At 37.8% G+C, this 20,003-nt stretch overlaps 1 protein-coding gene across 8 annotated transcripts in view; it reads right to left on the reverse strand.

The window, feature by feature from the left end:
- rbfox1 (RNA binding fox-1 homolog 1) overlaps positions 1-20,003 on the reverse strand; it is a 285,471-nt gene that overhangs the window by 74,443 nt on the left and 191,025 nt on the right. Inside the window, exon 1 of one of the 8 annotated variants that reach the window (XM_051886620.1) lies at positions 11,196-11,434. The exons of the other annotated variants lie outside the window; for them this stretch is intronic. The gene's annotated coding sequence lies outside the window, so the exon portion shown is untranslated. Of the gene's footprint in view, positions 1-11,195; positions 11,435-20,003 lie in introns of those variants that run through there. 8 annotated transcript variants of the gene reach the window in all.

The raw sequence follows: 20,003 nt of genomic DNA on the forward strand, positions 1-20,003 counted from the left end.
CGTGTAGTATAGACGGAGATCGTTTCTGAAACGCTGTGGAAACGCTAGGGCTGGGTGATATGGCCAAAAAGTCATATCTCTGTATTTTTTGGCTAAATGGCGATATACGGTATATATCTCTGTATTTTCTAAATTTTTCTATTTGGATTTAGAAAAAAAAAAAAACTGTAACATTGTAACATTACAATCTAAAAATAAAAATAATGCTTTTTAAAGCAGAAGTTAAATTCACTAGACCTAAAAAAAAAAAGCACAGACTAATTAGCTATATATTTATATATTGTATATGTTACTGCTATCATAAAAATACACTTACTTGTAGGTTTAAAATTCTACATATGGCACATTTATTGTTCAACAACAAACATTTTATCAAAATGTATATTTTAGTCAGAATTATGGTGATCCCATTCTATTGAGCTCCGTCTGTTTGGCGCGAATGCGCGCGGCAGGTGCTCGTTCACGGAAGTCTATGAAGTTTAGAGGAGAATGAGATTCGCTAGCAGAAGACTCATCCACTCCTGACAGCAAAATGGAAATATTTGTATGACTTTCTAACATTTACAGATGGAGAATATACCTGTGAAATGTAAGTTACGCGCTTAGGAAAACACCACATCACAAAAGCATTAAACAGCGCAAATATCTGTCAGCACATGAATCTGTCAGAGCATCTGACGGGGCAAGCCGCTTTAAATGATAGGCCTACGTGTTAACTATATCTTAATCTTACGAGTTATTTTTAAAGCCCTTAATATTAAGCATGTCTCATGTTTAAGCCAAATTGTATTATGCATTTCCCCCGCAGCAGCACTCTGCGACGTCCACCGCTGTTTTTCAGATGCGCTCGTGTAAAACTACTGTATATCGATATAAACGGTATCGCCTCATTCCGTATCCTATATTAAAAATATATCGGTATATCGTACAAACTCGATATACCGCCCAGCCCTAGGAAACGCCAGTGTAGACGAGGATCGTTTTCATTTTAAAACGCCGTTTTAAAACAAAAATGCACTAGTGTAAACAGGGCCTAAGTATGCTACCTTCAAAGATATCTCATTTTAGCCTAATTCTAAGACATTCTAAGAATGCATTATGACTAGCTCAGTAATTATGAATACATCTATAAGTAAATACCCAATATTTGTGAGAAGGGTTTTTTATGGTTCGGTTCGAGTATCACACATTTAGCTTAGCAACATGCAAATATTAAACTCTATTGGAATTAATATTGCTTAAATGCGTCAGTGTTGAGCACAACATTTGATGTACAGTGCGTTCCAAATTAGTCAGCTATAAAGTTCCAGGACAGTATGCTGCCTTAGTAGTCAGCTACCTATGTAAGAGGCAGGCAGCTCACTACGTTTTGGAACCGAGCCACAACCTCACAAAAATGAGGAGGCGAACGCTTTTGGAGAGGAGCTCTGCTTCTTCCTCCCATCACAGCATGCACGTATCTGCTAATACTCGTCTATTCTACAGCGCTCTTCCTCTCCGCCCGCCGATGCATGACACCCTCTTACAGAGCCCTGCTTGCTGTTCTCTCTTTGTCCCCCCCCCCCACCAACTTGTTTTATCTCCCTGAGTCTTTCTCGCTTTCTCTCCACCTCCGTCTCCCCCCTCCCTTCTTCTGGTGTGTTTCCCTGCCCCTCTCCGATTGAGCTCACTCTCCCCTAGACGGCGCAGGTTGGTGCTGGCGCACATAACAATTGCAGAGGAGCTTCTAGCACTTACAGTAAATGAAGCTCGGGCAGCAGCCCACTGAGATGCATTAGATTAGGTAATTGAGATATGAGTGATGGCGCAGGCCGGCCCCTGCCGCAGAGGTCTTGGAAATAAGCATTTGCCGCATCCGGCGTATTACAGCCTCAGATTATGGAGGGCCCTGATAGAATAATGTCAGTCGAACACAGGGCTAAAATTGAACTGTCAAGAACTGTCAAATACACAATAATGTGCTCTGCAAACCCAAGTCATTTCGCCACTCTGAACGGCTCTGGACTGGATGACGGACTATACGCCGGACCACATGAGTTTCAGAGTGCACTTTGAGAAAGCGTGCATCTGATGTGTATTCAATTTGAGAAACTTGAGATGCTAATGATTTTAAGCAGAACTGTTTCCGTTGAGTCTCCTAACAGGATTTGGGAGGGGAAAACGTATTTGTTTCAGCACTGTTGGTTTTCTTTAAGAGAACACCTCGTTCCCTGCTGAATCTGCTGTGTTAGCGTGCTAAAATAATCACCTGTGTGTGGATTAATGGTTTTAATTCTGAGGACTGGCAGGGCGTAGCCGCACGAATGTCCATATTTCCATCCGTGCCCCGCTAGCTGTGAAGTTAAATTGATTTAGGCCTTGGCATCTCCGAAACATGATGCCGTAAACAACTTGGCTTCAGTTCAGCACGTTCGTGCATCACAGAAAGAGACATATACATATTCTACAGCAAATCTCAACTTTACCTGCATAAATACAGTATACTCACATGAAAATCTATAAATGAGACCTATATATATATATATATATTCTACAGCAAATCTCATCTTTATACATACATACAGCATACTAATGTAAAACGATACATATACTACTTTACATAGCAAATCTCAACTGCTTGATTGTTTATATAATTGGAAAATGTAAACAATTTTATTGCCCAGCTCTAATCTGCTAAATGTGACTACAGTAATAAGACAAAGATATTAAAATATTATAAACATTAACATCTTGATTTTCTGTAAAGCTGCTTTGAAGCATTGTGTATTGTGAAAAGCACTATACTAATAAAATTGACTAGACTATTCATGAATATTCATGGCTTATTTCCTTTACTTACAGAGTGTAACCCTTAAGTGAACCTTATGAAAACAAACCATATTATCACTAAATGTATAATAAGGTTGTAAATCATCCAAGCGTATGATAAAAAACAGCTCTCTGGTGATGTTTTTTCTTCTTTCTGGATTGAAGACAGAGATATCATCACTTGAAATAACCCACAAATCAATATCTCACCGTTAGCATGTGCTCACCAACTTCCAGTGGCAGCACTTCATTTAGGTAATGGCCTAAAGAGCCAGTGGGAAAAGAGTGGACTGACATGGCAGCCCCACGCAGCACACACAGCAGAGTGCACTTAAAGCACAGCCGACTAAATCAGGGCCAATTAGTGTGTCTGTGGACCGCAGCAGCTGGGCTAAGTCTGGGGGCAGAGGTGCTCGGGGCTGGAGCTGAAAAATTGTGGTAGTCCTGAAGCAGGCCTTTCCTGAAAGAAAGAGAGGAGGGGGGTATGCGAGGGAGAGATAGAAAGAGGACAGCGGCCCACTGTCGGTCAAAGAACACAGTGCACTCTTTTTCTGCTAACCTCACCCCACATCAATCACGCAAGCTGGAGGTAGAGTGAGAAGTCAACTCGGCCACAGAGGAAAAATATCTGTAATGATTGACGCAGGGGCTGTTGCGTTGACCTCTGTGCTTTTATGGAGACTGACTGTAGTAAAACACTTTCATTACGGTCTTGTTTACTATTATGTGAGGTATGCTGGAGTTTCATGACTCTTAATCCATGAATATAAGCTTTGAAGCCATCTTTATCCTAGTGTATTCCTAAAAACACGTTATATACAGTACATCAACATATATACATATTTAAATTTTACAGTCTTTTTCTTCCAGGAAAACAGACCAAACAGACTGGCTGCTAATGCAGCAAACTAGCGAGTATAAAGTCATGGTTAATGAATGTGACCTAACTAAAAACTATTTTAAAAACAAAAAAACAAAAGAAAAGATGTGGTGATATTTAGTATCTTCATGTTGAGTTATTTTAGTATTATTTATATGCTATTATAGTATTTTGTTTTATCTTTTATTTTTATATTTAATTTTAGTTTAAGGCTTAAGTAATTTGTATGTGTTTGTCATTTTTATTAGCTTTTTTTTTTAATATTTCTATATAACTTTACTTTTATTTCAGTTTTAGTAATTTTAGTACTTAAATGGAAATTAGAAGTTTCTCATCATTTCAGCTTTATTATGATTTCCAATTATTTGGATACTTTTTTTTTTTTTTTTTTTTTAGTGATACAGCATTTTTAATAGTTTTAATTAACAATTAATGGTTATGGCCAATATTAAAAATTATGTATATTTTATACAGCACTAAAAGCTATAGTCAATCAACCATTTCAAGTGAATTTAGGCATCACAACATTATCATGTTATGTATGAAAATGGATATTGATGTTTGCAAAAGATTTCATGTAACAGTGTTATGAAATCATAACTGTTTTTAAAGATCAAGTTTCAGTGAGTGTTAGATGATAGCAAAGTTAATCTAAAAATAGGGTGTGTATAACTAAATATCACATACTGACTGATACTAACACACACAACAAAAAACAAAAACAATGTGGTACTGATATATCATTGGTGTAAATTTTTGCCTCTCAGCAATAGAAAATATGTCAACGTTCACTGTGATTTTGCCAAGTAAGACATGCTCCTGGAACAACACTTCTGTCTGAATTTAGTCCTAACTCTATCCAAACCCCAAAACCTAAGCCTTCCCTAAAATCAGAGGGAAATGATAAGTGAATAACACTGATGTAGAAGCACCTAACCCTGGTTGTAACCCAAAACCTGACATAAACTGTAAACTTGTCCCTCAAATCTGTTTGGTTGACTGGATTGTTGTTCCAGGATCAACAAAGATGTCGATTGAGGAACATGTTGTACTTGGTGAAATCACGTTCACCATATGTCAACACAGGAGACAGAAAAGTGCAATTTACACAACAAAATGAGTTTGATTTGTTGTGGCGTGTGCATCCCCATCTCAAAAGTGGTTGTTTTTGCATCTTGACAGGGGCCATTAGATGCTTTGGCATCTCAAACATCCTGAAGGACAGAGCTGCTGCAGCAGGGTGGTAAGAACCTGATGTGGAGAGCTAAGCAAAGGTATCTTCAGGACAAAGAGCAACCGCAGCGGGACAATGAATGTGAACAATCCAAGTGTTTTATTCATCCCACTGTTGTCCTGAGCTGGGGCTATCATGCATAAGCACGCCACCACAAACAAACTGCAGCATGGGTGCCTCCGCCACTCCTGATCGCCTCCACTGTTTCAACCTGCAAATTCCTTTGGCTTGTTTTAAAGGGAGAAGTGTCCCATTCTGTCAATGTCACCGCGGATATCCCTATATACAATGCAATTGAAGATAAGCCTAATCTTGCACACCCACACGGCATCTTCATTTTTTCCCCTATCAAAGCCGACAGTATGTACAAACCAGCGGATTAGCCACAGACTTCTATCCTTTGGAATAAACTCAAGCACAATACGTGCAAAGTAAACCTAGCAAGGACAAAGCACAAATATTGTTCAATGTACATTTAACATATAAATAATAAAAAAATCCATTATCGAGTATGTAGTATAAGACAATGTACATTTGGTATTAAATTTCTACTTAATAAAAACAATTTAAACTAGTTAAATGAGCAAAAAAACAACAACAAAAAAGCCTATTTATGCACTACTTATGCAAAAATAATGCATTTGTCGAATGCTTCTTTCCATTTTATGCTTTTTCACTACAAAACCAAGGTGCAGACATGCTTCCTAATTTGAATAAGATTAGATATACAAGGTATTAGAAGATTTCTGTTGCATAAATACAGGGTTCATAACATCTGCGCTGGTGCACGGTGTCATTTGTGTGTTTACAAATTGAAGTAAATGGATTATGGAGGCCTTCTTTACAACACAGAGATCTACAAACAACACAACAATTCCATGTAGGAGAAATTTCATGACTCTTTATGAGGTAATTTCCTCCATGTCATACATTAGAAAAGCTGCCTGTGTAGATTAAAAAAACAATATTCAAAGCAGATGTGAAGCTACTGTGCTTTAAGTACGCAGACTAAAAACAGAGATAAAAAGCTCATGCAGAACACAAACAAAAGTTATAAATAAAAAATGATATTATTATTATCATTACAGTATAGTCTTCTGGGTCTGATTTTTTTTATTTATTTTTTTTGCCAAAATGCAAATGTTAGATATAAATTTATTTTCATCACATGAGCTAAAGGCCTTAATTCTGCTCTCTTATTTTAATACTTAGCTTTACGGCCTGTAATTGTATGATTTGCATTTTTTTTCCCGCCCATTATAAATAATCCATGCAACACACGGCCTGGCTGCCAAGCTGGCATCACTTTCTATTTAATCTTGTGAAACAGTCGCTTTATCTCCTTGTTCAACCTGGGGTTTATCTTTTGTTGTGGCACCGTACTATTGATGTGGAAATGTTTACAAAGCAATATACTTGCCCCATTTAGTGAAAGTGAGAGTTCAAGGTATTAATATGATCATTTTATCACCCCCAGCGTGCTTCTCTCAGTCATTGACTTAATAACAGGCACTGTTTTCTTTAATGGCTCCTTTGCCTAGGATGTGGCGTCTTGTTAACAATGCCATAATGTGGAGGCAGCATTTATACATATCACCAGGAGAGCAGAAACCGTTTTTTTGTTTTGTTTTGTGGTGCAGAACTATCGACCGTGGTATTCTCCTTCAACTCCCTGTGGGGTTGAGAGCGGAGCCCCCGTTACAACGGCATGTGCTCCATTATCATTTCAATACGAGTATGACACACCGGCGCACAGCGGAATGCTACGTTTCTATTTCCACTCAACAACCGATAGCAAACGCCGTCTGCCCGGTGTGAGGTTTCCCCGACACCCCCCTCCTCCCCCACTTTGCCCTGCCGCAAGCAAAACAGCAACACTAGCAACTAGCGTAATGTGCGCCGTGAGGCCCTGGCAGCACAGGACAGGCTAAGACTATAACCAGTTACATAATCGCCGCAATAAACACGTTCCGATTGTGCTCAACACACAGCACTTAACTCCCACTGACGATAACAAAGTACGCAGCAACCCTTCGCCAGCTTCCAAGGGAAATAAAAGAGGGAGCGATCTAACACTATACTTCATTCTCACACTCAAGGGCCATGCATTTTCCAAACGATGAAACATATAATCACTGCGGCCCTGGGGATATTTTACAGTCGACGTACTGTACATGGTGTTTGAACAGTCTGGATCTTTGTTAAGTCATGGGGAATAATCAGATATGCACAATGGGCGCTTGTTTTATTTTTAGCAAGCTTTTATTTGGAATTCATAATAAATAGTGTCAGATTATATTAAACATTTATTTGAGAATAATTTTGTGATATTGTGTAATATAATATTGTGTTTTTCAATGTGAATCCCTTTTAAAGCAAAAAAACAAAACAAACAGTAACACTTCACAGTTTGTTAACATTAGTTAACATTAACTAATATGATATGATTAATAAACGGGTAACACTTTACAATAAGTTTCATTAGTTAAACATTATTAACTAACTTGAACTAACCATGAGCAATACATTTGTGACTGTATTTACTAATCTTCATTAACGTTAGTTAATGAAAATACAGTTGTTCATGTTAGTTCACAGTGCATTAACTAATGTTAACAAGATTTTAATAATGTATTAGTAAATGTTGAAATTAACATTAATAAAGATTAATAAATGCTGTATAAGTGCAGTTCATTATTAGTAACTAATGTAGTTAACTAATGCTAACTAATGAACCTTATTTTAAAGTGTTACCAATAAATTCTTTAGAAGTATTATTCATTGTTAGTTCATGCTAATTTCAACATTTCTTAACACATTATTAAAACTAAAAGTTGCATCTGTAAATATTATTTAATGAACCGGAGCAAACATGAACTACAAATAAACAATTAACAAAGATGAATAAATACTGTAACAAATGTAATGCTCATTGTTAATGCAATGTTAGTTAATAACTAACATTAACTAATGGGACTTTACTGTAAACTGTTATCAAAAAATCATATGGGAAAAAAAATGATATTTATTCTGTACAAACATTATTTGTCTATCCCCTAACCCTAAACCTACCCCTAAACTTACCCATCACAATAAACTTTCTGCATTTTTACATTAAAAAAAAAAAAAAAAAAATCACTTAGTATGATTTATAAGCTGTTTTCCTCATGGAGACCAACACATTTCCCCGCAAGGATAAGGATTTAGGATATTACCATTTTTGTGAGGACATTTTGTCCCCATGATGTAGGGTTTACCAGGAAAACACACACACACACACACACACACACACACACACACACTTGTATATGTGGTTTACGGGGACTCTCCATAGATGTAATGGTTTTTATACTGTACTATCTGTATATTCTATCCCCCTACACTACCCCTACTCCTAAAACTACCCATTTTTTTGAATTTCAAAAAAACACCGCTTAGTATGTTTTTTTTTAAGCCATTTGGTTTACGACGACACAGGAAGTGTTCTCATAAACCATGTTTACGTTGTAATACCTATGTCATTATACACATTTGTGTCCTCATAAACCATGTATACAAGAACACACACACAGACACACCAATTTGATTATATATTCTCTTTTCTAATTTCTGTCAAGAGGAGCTGCATTTGAAATGAGAGGACTGGCAGAAATCTGCATGATGTATTCAGCATCTAATGAGCGGCAGGGTGAATTGTAGGCACAGGGCACATGCAGTGCCCTGCGAAATCCCCTCTCCTGCACACTATGATTATTCACCCTCATGTAGCTTTGCACTTCCTCTATTCGGTCAAGCCCACAGGATTTACCAATCCAAAGCTCTGACGGCTCGAGAAAAAGAGGCCTGTCCTCCTCCAGAAGGGCTCCCTGCTTTGAGACGCCCTGGCTCCCCGCACTGCCAGGGCTCAGGCGCACCACAACTGAGGCGCATCCATCTGTGTGCCTTGTAGGTGCTGTGGAGATAACCAATTTTTCAAAGCACAACCAGAACTTGCATAATGCCTCATGCACCCACGTTATGACTCACTAAATTACATAAACAGAATGTGGGGTATTCTCTCTCTCTCTCCCTCTTCCTCGCTCGCTCGCTCTTTTTGCTTTTTTCCTGCTATTGTTATTTCTTCCAAAATCATTTTCGACTGAACAAAGCTACTGAAAACAATGTAATGAGGGTATAAAAAGACATGTCAGCTTATGTAGAGGATCATGTTTTCTTTAGGACGATAGAGGGGAAGACAATGTACACCACAGTGTGGGAGATTAAACCACACATAAAAAGTGGGGGAAAAAATAATTTTACTTCATTTTAATCTGAAAATGAGCTCTCATATACAACAGACTAAAGCAATAAAAAAGTTTGGGAAAAAATGCTAAAAAAGTTAAAATAAGAATATATAAATATCACATGGACATTGAATGATATTTCAATTAAATTTCTTGCCAAATGTAACTAAAAAATAATAAAATATTTGTACAAATTTGTAAAACAAGTGACTTAACACTAAACTCCTCCCACAAATGATGTTCCACATGAACAACCAATTAAAACAGTCATATGGTTAACAGTGAATGACAGACAGGAAGTTACATTTTACATTTATGTGATTCCTCATATTAAATCATTTATGCAAACATTTGAATAAAGATGTGAAATCAAATTAAGCATTTGTAAGTTGGTTCAAATGTAACTTCCAAAATATCATTCAGTGTCTACATGTGTTTTGATTAGCTAAATGTGTGAACAAAAGTTTTTATTTACATTTTTTTAGGACATATGTTTGCTTATTATAACTTACATTTTGCAAACATTTTAGTTTCATTGAGTAACAAATGTAGCACAATATGTAAATAAATTCTATTTAAAAAAAAAAAAAAAAAAAAATCGAAACTATAGCAACTGCACCCCTCAACAAATTATATTACACACAAAACCATATTATCAGCATTGAATTATATTTATTGACATTTTTACCTGCTTATACTGCACAAATATACAATGCCACACATTTAATTAAATTTACATTTAATTTCATTTGAATAAATAAGTGGAATCACATAAAGCATTTCCACAGTATACATTGGTGAAAATATAACTTCCAAAATATCATTCAATGTCTTACACATGACTGTGTATTGATTGGTTGATTGACTGAACAATAGTTTTCATTAAAATTGGGACACACGTTTGCTTATTTCAACTTGTTTTACTTGGTGAAACTAAAAAAAGTACAGTAAGCCAAAAAATATAAATAAAACTATCAACTACACTCTAAGCCCCTCCCAAAAATGATGTTACACACAAACAGCCAATCAAAATAACACCATGTGGTCAGAATTGATTGATATTTTTACCTATTACATGTGTGATTCCACACATTTAATCAAATTCAAATATTAAAAGATATTTTAAGTCAATAAGTACAAATACGGCCCAAAAATGTAAATAAAAACTGTTGTTTCAGAACAAGCAGCTGCATTCTAAACTCCTCCCACAAATAATGTCCCACACTAACGACCAATCAAAACACAGCCATGTGGTCGGCATCGAAAGATGCGTCAGAAGTTACGTCTCAACCTTCTTCTGCAGTACAAAAACACATGAATCCACACTCTCAATCAAACGGATCCGTACCGAACACCAATTCACTACAGCGCCCCTTCATGTGCGAGTCAAGTCACGGCCCAAGTGTGTCACATAAAGTGTGTTAAGTTCAATTGTTAGTTGTAATTGCTCTCGTAAGTACTTTCCGATGCAGATGTCATTATAATCATTATCATTTTTGCAGCCTGAGAGAGTCATCAATATTCCAACAAAGGTTTAGAGAGGGAGAGCGAGCGTGTGCGAGGGAGAGAATATCAACAAAACAAACTATAATTCCCCGCTATTTCAATTACCCATCATTTGCTCGCATTTCCATCCCATTGCCATTCCCCCAGCAAAATCAAGGTCTCTCACACACATCCCCATTAGCTGTGATAAAAGCATGCCTGGTGTTTAGCAACAAAAGCAACTCGCTGCTCTGTTAGCTGACTGATCACACTATGAGACCCAGGCGTTCTCTGACATTAACACACACACAAATACGCGCATCTGTCCGTGCACCGGCGCTCAACTGGAGTCCTCAGCGAGAAATTCCCTTTCCTTTGTAGGTCAGACTTAGATCCAGGCATACTCAGATTGAAAATTTCATTATAAAACCTGCCGTACACCCACCCCACTGCCTTAGCCCCGGGTCTCACGACACTATATTGATTTTAATAGATACCAACTCACCCCCTCGTGACGCGAGAGCTCTTGTGTGGAAGAATAGCTACCAGGCAGTGTTAACAGTGGCCGCACAGCTCCATGAAGCAACACTCATGCACTCTCACACTGAATGGAAAAGGATCATTTCAAACAGCAAGGCAAGAAACAAAAAAAAGCCACGCGCAAGGGGGAAGCACACAGAGACAGAACGAGGGAAGGGAAAAGAGAGAGAGAGAGAGAGAGACAGGGAGGGAAGAGAGATAGAGAGAGAGAGAGAGAGAGAGAGAGAGAGAGAGAGAGAGAGAGAGAGAGAGAGAGAGAGATGGGAAATTAATAATCCCAGAGACAAGTCCCCTCTGTGTTATTCATCAGGCTGCTTTCTTGCAAGCTGCGGAGGAGCAGAGATATGCAGATGGGAGGGGCCAGCGGCACACTCCATTGGTTCGCGTGCCTCATTCCTATACATCGCAGCCAATCCACTTTTTTTTACCGTGCCGCCTCGCCTCGGAGGTACAAATATACAGTAGCTGTCTTGCGGTTTCACTAGAGGGAAGAGAGGAGAGGATAAAAGACAAACGAGGAGCTAAAAAGGGGGAAGAGGAGGAAGGAGAGGGGAAGGCGCTGGATGAGGAACACTGCTTAGGGGCTCAGCAATGCTGCCTTCAGTTAATGCACTATTAACTTTATTTGAGCTGACTTCCCATTTGATCCTCTGCATTGGGGTCACTCAATGGTGGGCAATTTCTTCCCAATTCACATTGCAATGAAACTGCTGGCTATTTACCAAACTTATACTAATAATATATATATATAAAGAGAGAGGAACACACACACAAAAAACAACAACAACAAAAAAACAAACAAACAAACAAGTGAAATAATGCAGGTGATGTTGGCTGGCTGCCCTTGCTGTCAGACATTACAGGCAATTCCTTGCCTCCATTTTCCATGTTACAATGAATACATTTCACAGCTCACTTGCTCTAAAGTGTGGGTGGTACAGCATAACAACCTACACCATGTGAGAGAATATCTAACACTTTCACCTCTCTCTTTTTCTCTGGCGTTGCAGTAAAGCGAAGCGAGTCTCCAAACCTCCACACTCAGCCAAGCTCATCAATTATTGAGACTGCACATCGGCCCCACAAAATCTGATGCTTTAAATGTAGTTTTGTGTTACAGTCTGAGCGAAAAAGCTGATGCAGAGGAAAAGCTTATTTCACTCCTGTGCGCAACCGTGCGGTCTTCGCCAGGGCTACGTTGTGTTTAATGGTCTGCAAATTAAAACGCTGCTGCTTTTTTTATTTTTCACCCTGACAAAAAACAAAATTGGACTCCAATGGCTCATTATATGGACAAAAGAAAAAAGGACTGAGACAAAGCACTCAAAAACAGCCAAGTCAAGCACAACGACGTCCATTTGAAAGTGAATTGCTGAAGGCAATTAAAAAATGGGTGGGTCATATTGCTATGAAATACATTATATTTAATTATATAGCAATGAAATTACCAATATATGTGACCCTGGACCACAATACCAGTCATAAGTTGCACGGGTATATTTGTAGCAATAGCCAACAATACATTGTATGGGTCAAAATTTTGCCAAAAATCATTAGGATATTAAGTAAAGATCATGTTCCATGAAGATATTTTGTAAATTTCCTACCGTAAATATATAAAAAATGTATTTTTGTGAGTGGATATGCATTGCTAAGGACTTAATTTGGACAACTTTAAAAGCGATTTTCTCAATATTTTTTTTTTTTTTTTTGCACCCTCAGATTTTCAAATAGTTGTTTCTCGGACAAATATTGTTCTATCCTAACCATACATCAATGAAAATCTTATTTATTCAGCTTTCAGATGATGTATAAATCTCAATTTCAAAAAATTGACCCTTTTGACTGGTTTTGTGGTCCAGGGTCACATATATGTATTAAAAAAATAAATAAAAATACTTGTTTATATTAATTGTTTTATACTACTACTGCTAATAACGATGGTAACACTTTATTTTAGGGTCTTTTAACTAGTTGCTTATTATCATGCATATTACTAGAATATTGGCTATTTATTAGTACATATTAAGCACATATTAATGCCTTATTCTGCATGACCTTATTCTACATTCTTAATCCTACCCAATACCTAAACTTAACAACTACCTTACTAACTATTAATAGGCAGTAAATTAGAAGTTTATTGAGGGAAAAGTCATAATTAATAGTTAATATAGTTAATAAAGTGTTACCAACGATCATAGTTATTATTATTAATATTATTAATCATGATTCAATCTTTAAAAACTGTTAAACTAACAAATTAAAGACAAATTCATTAGTTTAGTGTTCTATTGTGCATATTATGTACAATATAATTATGTTTATATTATTTTGATCTTTAACATCAGTTCAGGTTTTACTGTGCAAACAGTCTAGCCAACTAACTCTCCATTCTGACTTACCCTTATTTTATTTCAAGAGTAATTTCGAGGTGCGCTAAGACTTATCCCACCACACTGATAGGTTTATTGTCTTGTGTGCAGATTGGTTCAATCCAGATCGGGGCTGCTCATTTCAATGGCTGAATGTGCCACAGTAATTTCACATTTTGGCACAAAAAGCAGCCACCACAGGGGGGCTATGAACAGTCAGTTGGATATGGCAAGGGACAGTCATGTGAAATCGCAGACCGAATGCGAGCGGTGAGAGGCCAATCCTGGCTCGTTGTAATCAGCTAATTAAGCACTTCAGTCAGGCCGGCAAATGCTGCCACATTTCCCTGTGTTATCAAATTCATTATTCGACGTTTAAAAAAATGGAAGGGAACACTAACAAGATGGACTAGAAGCTCATACAAAGTATGAGCAGGAGGTTGAGATGTGACATCTCTCTCTCTCATTTTCTGTAACATCTTGGGCCAGATCTGGAATATGATACTCTCCGAACGCAAACACAAACTGCTTGGCTGATCTGCGGGATAATGGGAGCGTGGATGTGTATCAGTGGCATAACTGCGCCAGAGAAACAGACGGTAATTACCATTGCCCTCTCTCTCACACCTCCAGTGCGCACACACAGGAAATGGGAAATGGGCTCGGGCGATAGCGAGCCACCTAGCCTCCTCACCTCATTCCCCACCAATTCAAACTAATCTACTTCTTGATTTCAGAGGGAAATCAACAAACATTCATTCCATTGAATCCTCGCCGCTCCACGTGGGGAAGGAGGGGGCTCTGAGAGTAAAAGCGAGCAATGGGAGCCCATTGAAAATGATTGTCTCATTCAGCCGCGGCACACGCGGAGGCCTTTATCCAAACCTGGCTTGAAGCTCATCCAGAACTTTCTATCACATTACAAACGCTCAGTACTGGAGTGCCTGAGATTAATCACAGGTTAAATGTGCATTTATGTACACTGCATAGCCCGATAACAAGCAAAAACAGACGGGGCTTGGGAATTAGTTCATTCGGGAAAAAAAACAATGCTGGAAAACATGTCCAGAACCCATCAATATTCATGAAATGTTTCTACTTTGTAGATGAAGAATGAGGGAAAAGACCATCCATAAGCGTTGATTCACAAGGACGGCTCTGGGCGATGTCTGATGGTTCTCTTGTCCGCCCGTCGGCTCTTTTTTATCTCACTGGGCTTACGGAGATCTTATTGCTTTTATTTTCTGTCATTAAATTCTGTGATAGAATTAAGGATAAGAGCAGCTGGGTACTACATCAATAGAAAATCAATTATATTGTCAAAACTTAGATGTATGACCTGCAATGTTTCATCTGCTCTGAAAAATATCTGAAAAAATAAAATAACAAATGGTTTATTTTTTGAAGTTTAATCACAATTTTCGATCTGAACCTGAAAAGCTGTTTATCCGCTTCCGTGACATTCATATTTGTGACAACCATATCAAGTAATTCAGCGACAAACAAAATAAACAACGGCCAGAGCTCGGCTCATACATTTTAAGCACTTTCCCAGAGGAAATCGACATCTAACATCATTCTCGCTGAGGCAAAATTCAACAGACCACTGGTCTGAACAGACTGTACCGACAAAATGGCAGACATATACATATACAAGGATTTCCTCAGGATTATTTCATGCCAAAGCGTAGCCGTTTTAATTGTGCTGATTATACGAGCATATTGTGAATTCCCAGAAACCTCATCGAGTTCAGACTTGAGAGGGCCCCGGGAGCAGCGTCCGCAGTGCTGAAGGGCTCCTCAAGTCCTTATTGAAATAATTTGAGGGTGAAGTTGTGACCTCGAGCACCTGAAGTACCTTTCAATCTACTGCGGCGAGCGCTACTCAAACAATACCTGCCTTCCAGGATTAATCTCAGCTCCAAATCACAAGGGTTCCTATAGACGGCCTTGGATCACCGTCAACTCGATGACGTCCAAAGTGCTCCATGTCCACCTGTGTTGTTCCCCAACCCCCTTTGCTGTAGTTAGTCATAAACGTGTCTGAAATGACAGCATTTGGGAGTGTTTTTCCTCTCTTCTATCTGTTCACTGTTGGAGCTGTAATTGACTTTATGCTCCATTCCCGATATCTTTGACACAGCTGATGTGAGCTCTCAGCGGAGGCTAGAGATATGTCATACAATCCAATCTCCCGCTCTACTCAGATCACAGTCACCATTTAATTAAAGCCAGCAATGAACACTTTATTTAATGGCCTGGCCCCTCCCCCTCTCCATTACGCCCACCCCTGACTCCTCACACCTCGCAGAACATCACACAAGATCCTCAATCTAGTCCTATCACAGTATAACCTGCAAACTAGTAAAGTGAAAGTAATGTTATTAAAGATTTATATTTCAATTAAATGCCGTTCTTTTGAACATTCTAGCCATCAAAGAATCCTGTATCACAGTTTCCACAAAACAGTTTTCAACATTGATAATAAAAATAAATGTTCCTTGAGCAGCAAATCATCATATTAGAGTGATTTCTGAAGGATCATGTGACACTGAAGACTGGAGTAATGATGCTGAAAATTCAGCTTTGCCAACACAGGATTAAATTACATTTCAAAATATATTCAAATAGAAAAAGATTATTTTAAATTGTAATAATATTTCACAATATTACTGATTTTACTGTATTTTTTATCAAATAAATGCAGCCTTGGTGAGAATAAGAGACTTTAAAGAAGAGCATTAAATTATGTAGCCTATATATTGTGTTTGCGAGGCATTGCCCACAACATAACACTAGAAAAAAAACACACATACCCAACCGACCTGCACTACTTCATAACACTGAAGCCCATTTTGGACAAATTATTTTTTTGGGGGGGAAAAAAAAAATTCAATAAAAACTGGTGTATTGTTGGGGGTCTCGCAGTTCTACCTGCTGGGCCATACAGTAATGTGCAAGCAAGGGGTAATATCTGTTTCTTTGGCAGGAATATTATCCCTTAGTGAATCTGTCACTTCCCATTTCAGTTAACACACTGTTGAGTAGGGTTCATCACACACAGAAAAAAAAAAAAAAAAAAAAAAGAAAAGAAAGAAACTGCACAGCTGAATACAAAGCAAAAACCATAGTCTTCAAAACCACACAGGGGCCAAAAGAACCAAATTCTAAGGGACCCCATTCGCAACAATAAAAGACATGGGCTGTTTTGCCCCCGGACACGATCTGAGAATGTGGGCTAATGTGTTTCATAAACAAATGGCTTTTATATAGAGGAAAGTAGACAAAAACACAATGGCACTCCAGGTCTCTTGCTTTTGTGTCAAAAAGGCGATGGGGGTTAACTGGCTTTTGAGCAATGAGAGCACTTTGGTACATGTCATTTTGAAGGGGTTGCAGTTCACTCAAAATCTATCATCTGAGGCCGTTCTTTCTGAGGATGTGGATCAGCACACAGAAGATTTGATTTGACAGGGTCAAAAGGTTGTGCCTAGAGACATTAATAAACTCGCCAAGTCCCTGAGACTCTAGATTCACTTGACCCAACTGCTCCACCGCTGATCCCAACAAACCTAGCAACAAAATGAAAGTTCAACAAATATTGAGTATATAGTTACATTTTTGCCGATTCGGCGGTGTCCTTGAAATCTTTTCATATTTTATCATTCAATTGTCAACAAAGACATTTTTCATCCGTTTAATCTTGAACTCTTTTGCATAGATCTGATCAGCGTTTAGCAATATATAACATGATTATAGGGTTAGTTGACCCAAAAATGAAAATTATGTCATTAATTACTCACCCTCATGTCGTTCCACACCCGTAAGACCTTCGTTCATCTTCGGAACACAAATTAAGATATTTTTTGATGAAATCTGATGGCTCAGTGAGGCCTGCATTGCCAGCAAGATAATTTCCTTTTTCAATGCCCATAAAAACATATTTAAAACAGTTCATGTGACTACAGTGGTTCAACCTTAATATTATAAAGCGATGAGAATACTTTTTGTGTGCCAAAAAAGCCCAAAATAACGACTATATTCAACTATATCTAGTGATGGACGATATCAAAACACTGCTTCATGAAGCTTCGAAGCTTTACAAATCTTTTGTTTTGAATCAGTGGTTCAGAGCACCAAAATCCTGTGATTTCAGTAAACGAGGCTTTGTTTCATCATAAGTGTTTCAAAATTTCAATAGTTCACGTGACTTTGGCAGTTTGATACGCGCTCTGAACCACTGATTCGGAAAAAAAAGATTCGTAAAGCTTTGAAGCTTCATGAAGCAGTGTTTTGATATCGTCCATCACTAGATATTGTTGAATAAAGTCGCTATTTCATTTTTTTTGGCGCACAAAAAGTATTCTCGTCGCTTTACAATATTGAGGTTGAAACACTGTAGTCACATGAACTGTTAAATATGTTTTAGTAGCTTTCTGGGCATTGAAAAAGGAAATGATCTTGCTGGCAATGCAGGCCTTACTGAGTCATTGGATTTTATAAAAAATACCTTAGTTTGTGTTTCGAAGATGAACGAAGGTCTTATGGGTGTGAAACGACATGAGGGTGAGTAATTAATGACAGAATTTTCATTTTTGGGTGAACTAACCCTTTAACAGATACTAAAAAAGTAGCTTAAAAGAAAAGAATGATATTTTTGCCAATCTGTCTGTCTGTCTGTCTGTTTGTCTATCTATCTATCTATCTATCTATCTATCAATCCATCCATCCATCCATCCATCCATATGGAGTTTGCATGTTCTCCCTGTGTCTGCATGTGTTGATGTCTGGTTTCTCCAGGTGCTCTATATATATTATAGTATATGGCAGGACCAAGTAGTTATTGTGTTGCTTGCCTCAGCACATACTACAACTAATAAAAACTGAAATGGAAAAAAAAATATTCTTAAAAAAAACACTAGGTGGTGGGCTCTTTTGACTTGAGCCAGTAAATAACCAACCATAACACCCTAAAAATACTCTGGAAATCACATAGCAACGTGCTAAAAGCCCTCCAAAAGCAATGGCATGGCAATACCTTGGCAACTACAATAGATATGTACCAGTTACAAGTTCATCCAAAATGAAAAAAATGTAATTAGATGCAAAAGTATACAGAGATAGGAAAACATTGGTGACAGTAAAGAGAAACTGATCAGCAAGACTCAAATCTGTGTCCCAATGGGAGCACTACAGATGTCACATGCACATTAGCCGCATGGCTTCAACGGTGCTGTTTTTTAAACTTAATGAATTTCAGCTATCCTTACACTTTTGGACATATGCTCAAATGCTTCATATAAATAAACTGAATCTTATCAATTTCATTCAAGTGATTGCTTAGCAAATACTGCAGAGAGACTACAGAAGAATTACACACTTTGAAATCCCAGTAAAACATGCCTGCTGGCCATTCACACATCTCCATAATAGCCCAGACCGACAGCCAAGATCAGTAGCACTCCTCTGAACAACCATGTTTTAAAAAGAAACCACAAAGAAAAAAGATCTGTGCTGTGCATGAGGAACACTTATTACCAGCAAGTTGCTTATTCATGTATTTCTGTGATGCATTAATTAAGGAAAGGATGCAGGAGATCTATGATTGAGTGAAGAGAGAGAGAGAGAGTCAGGGAAAAACAGATTATGTGAGTCACTCTGGGGCTTTCTTCTTCCAAGCAACTGCAATATGACCGAAGGGATCACGTTAACCCACTTCTATCAGACGACTGTGGAGTCGGGCTTCCAATGAAAGGAGTTGAGATTTGTTGCTCTAAGACGGTTTGTATGTGCCAGGAAACATGTAAATGTTTCTGCTGCATGTAGTAACCTGGTGCGGGGTGTTGAACAGCACAGACGTGATGTCTACAATTAAGAAGTATCAGAGACGACCCTCGGGAGCGCTACATCAGGCCGGGGGCATTGAAGGTTCTTCTGTGCAGAATGAAGATGTGCAGAATAATCGGGACACGTCATGGGTCTGATTCTCAATGAACACAAAAATGGATTTAAATATACCTTAAATGCACCATAAGTCGCTTTGGATAAAAATGTCTGCCAATTAATATATTTATAAAAGCAATGATGTACCAGGGTCAATGACAGGGGTATTGTTTTTTTTTTTTTCTATGTAACCTATTTTATATCTATTGATTCAAAAATTCAATTCATACAATTGAAAACTCCTCTTCATTTCATGATGAAAGTTTTTCATTTATTTTTTTAGGCTCCATTAAAGTCTTAGGTTGCCATAATCATTTATTATTATTTCTTCTTATTTAAAATTATATTTAATAAATAAATAATTATTAATAAATTATATGATAGAGAAGAAAAGTCTTTCATAAACCAAACATGAATGCAAAGAGAACACTTGGCATGTGTCTTAAACCAGATTT

Source organism: Ctenopharyngodon idella, chromosome 3 (assembly GCF_019924925.1).
Source record: "Ctenopharyngodon idella isolate HZGC_01 chromosome 3, HZGC01, whole genome shotgun sequence".
In the NCBI taxonomy this organism is placed as follows: Eukaryota; Metazoa; Chordata; class Actinopteri; order Cypriniformes; family Xenocyprididae; genus Ctenopharyngodon; species Ctenopharyngodon idella.